General features: G+C 41.1%; 1 pseudogene; it reads right to left on the bottom strand.

Moving 5' to 3' along the window:
• Nucleotides 1–2,014: 2,014 nt before the first annotated feature.
• Nucleotides 2,015–3,112, bottom strand: LOC129502450 (alcohol dehydrogenase class-3-like; annotated as a pseudogene).
• Between the last annotated feature and the right edge of the window lie 273 nt (nt 3,113–3,385).

Genomic DNA, 3,385 nt, shown 5'->3' with positions numbered 1-3,385 from the left:
GGGTTTTATATAAGGAGAAAAGATGAAGCTTCTGGCTTTTATTTTTAAAGTATTACTCTGCCTGTTTTATGTAGATGACTTATAGGTAGTTATAAGAAATTTCTGCTGAAAAAAAAAGAAATTTCTGCTGAGAAACAACAATGAAAAGTATACAAATGAGATGACACTGACTGGACTTGAGCAGTCTTAGAAAGAGTGTGTGTTGGTTATTTCTTTGTCACTCAGTGTAATCCCTGCCTCCTCCTGTCATCCCCCCCTGTACTGTGGTGTTGCATGCTGGGAACTATATTTTCCTAAGCCCCTCATCAGAAAGCTTCTGGTTTAGACTCCATCTATTATAGACACATAAAATCAGAAGGGAAAGAGTTAAAATTCATTCTTCCTCCAGAATGGCACTGGCAGCCTGGACTGCTGGATTGATAGTAATGGTTTCACAAAACTTAATTTCTAAAGTCCACCATCACTGTCCTACTTTCCAGGAGCAGTTTCGACATCACCTTCTTGTAGTTTTATGATTTCTAGACAGCATTTCCAATGCTTACATTTATCCCTCTGTCTTCTCCAACAATACCACAAACAGCTGACTTTGTATTAAATCTTTCTGCTTAAATACATAGATTGAGGCCTATTTCCCTGATTCAACTCTGACTTAGGTAGTATTTTTCTTTGCCCAGGAGTGATTCCAAGAAACAGTTCCCTAAAGATAAGAATATGGGAGTAATTATCTGTCCTATTGGGTTTGAAGGTAGTGATGACTCCATCTCCAGGAGAAAATGAGATTTTAAAAAAAGATTTTATTTATTCATGAGAGACACAAAGAGAGAGGCAGAGAGAGAAGCAGGCTCCACGCAGGGAGCCTGATGTGGGATTCAATCCTGGGCCTCCAGGATCATACCCTGGGCCAAAGGCAGGTGCTCAACCACTGAGCCACCCAAGCGTCCCTGTTTTTTCTTTCTGTATGGTTAGAATTGAATGCCTCGTGCTTCACTTTGCTAAGGCCCCCCAATCACTCTCAAGGTATCTGTAAGTTGTTTTTTCTGAAAAAGATTGTTGATTTCCAACTTTTTATTTTGATAATTTTCAAATTTATAGAAAAGTTCAAAGTGTAGTACAAGGAAATCATCTTAAATCCTTTTCCTGTGTTCAGTGTTTGTTACTTTGCCACATTTCTCTCTTTAGACACTTTCCTTTTGAAAGAAGTGGCTTCATACTTCACCCATTACTATTATAGCATGCCACCTGCAACATAAGCAATTTCTTACCTGGTCATAATACAGTTACCACACCCAAGGAATTTAACATTGATATAGAATTATCTATAGTACATAAACATGAGTCGCAGTTTTTCCCAAGTGTTCCTTTTAAAGCCTTTCTTCTTTTTTTAAATCCAAGATCCAGACCCACGGCATTTGGTTGTCCTGTATCTGTAGTCTTCCTTATTCTGGAACAAGCCTACTTTTTTTTTAATTTGTTTTTTATTTTTATTACTGATTTATTTTGAGAGAGTCTGTGCACATGTACATGTGTAAGGGGAGGGACAGAGAGAAACACAGACTCTATGCTGCAAGCAGTCTGACGGGGGGAGGGGGACTTGATTCCAGGACCCTTTGATCATGACCTGAGCTGAAATCACAAGTCAGATGCTTAACCAGGCACCCCAAGCCTCTTTTTTTGATGTTTTATGAAATTGACACTTAAGAAAGCAAGCCAGTTAGCTTGTAGATTCTGTATTTCTTAGTTTCTCACAAGTAGGTTCAGGATACCATTTTGGCAGAAGAGTCTATTGATGGTATGTGGTGTATTGCATTTATGATATCACATAATATCAGGAGACATAGTGTTAACTGTCACATTGCCAATACAAGTTGGTCACTTGTTTTGCCAGATCTTTCCATTTTGAGGCTATTTTTTTCTATTTTTTTCTGGGGCACCTGGGTAGCTTACCACCAGTTGGCTGGGCGTCCACCTTCAGCTCAGGTCATGATCCCTGTGCTCCTTGTGTTTTCTCTCTCTTTCCTGCATGCAACAGGTCAAAGGCTTCATTAATTTGGTCAAAAGACAGACTGTGAGTCACAAATTCATCAACTTTTATCTTTTTGGACATATATTCGGACACCAACTTTGGGACACTTTCCACACTCTTCCATCCTCCAAGGCAGTGCCTTTCCATATGCGGCCTGTTACCAACTGAAACAGGCGAGCAGCAATTTCTTCACCTGAAGCAGCTACTCCAACTACGACACCCCAGCCTTTGTGGCAGGCCTCTAGCACTGCTCTCATGACTTTCATGTTACCAATACACTCAAAGGAATAGTCCACTCCCCCATCAGTCATTTCAATGAGCACTTCCTGGATGGGTTTACTGAAGTCCTGGGGGTTAATACATTCAGAAGTTCCAAACTCCTTGGCACTTGCAAATTTATCTTTATTGATGTCCACACCAATGGTCCAGGATGCACCAGCCACCTTACAGCCCATGATAGTTGCCAATCCAACTCCTCCTCAGCCAAAGACGGCACAAGTAGAGCCAGGTTCCACCTTGGCAGTGTTCAGAGCAGCACCATAACCAGTTGATATGCCACAACCGAGAAGGCAGACTTTATCCAAAGGTGCTAAAAGGATCAATTTTAGCAACAGAGATTTCAGCCACAACTGTATATTCAGAAAATGTGCTGGTTCCCATGTAATGTAAAATTGTCTTTCCTTTGCAAGTAAATCTGCTAGCACCATCTGGCATTCATCCTTTCCCCTGTGTAACTCTTATATTCTGGCAAAGGTTTGTTTTAGGGTTTAGACAAAATTTGCATTCTCCACACTGTGGGATGTAAAGTGGGATGACAGTGTCACCTGCCTTCAGCTTAGTAACTCCTTCGCCAACACTTTCCACAATTCTAGCACCTTCATGTCCCAGGATCATTGGAAAACTCCCTTTGGGATCAGCCCCACTCAGGGTGTAGGCATCAGTGTGGCAAACTGCAGTGGCAATAATCTTAATTCAAACTTCATGAGCCTCTGGGGGTGCCACCTCAACCTCTTTTATAGAGAGAGGCTTTCCTGCCTCCCAGGCAACTGCAGCCTTACACTTGATAACCTGGTTTGCCATGTTCTCTGATTCAGGCCAGTGAGGGCAGACCGAGAAAATGAGATGTTACAAGTCATGCACATCACTTAGACAAAGTGGCCATTAGGGTATACATGATGATTGCAAGTGCTTTGCATGGGCTAGTTACTTCTGGCTACATTGGAAAGATAACATAAAGAAAATTATGAGTTTAGGACTTCACATTTTCTGTTCAAGTTATAAGCAGAGAACTGAAGTGTTCCAATGACTGCCCTAAAATAACCACTTGTCTCTTATCTATAAAAGATAAGGTAAGAGTGGACA

Source organism: Nyctereutes procyonoides, unplaced genomic scaffold, assembly GCF_905146905.1.
Source record: "Nyctereutes procyonoides isolate TBG_1078 unplaced genomic scaffold, NYPRO_anot_genome, whole genome shotgun sequence".
NCBI classification, from domain to species: Eukaryota; Metazoa; Chordata; class Mammalia; order Carnivora; family Canidae; genus Nyctereutes; species Nyctereutes procyonoides.
Note: the sequence above shows the minus strand (reverse complement) of the source record. Positions and strands in the feature narration are given on the sequence as shown.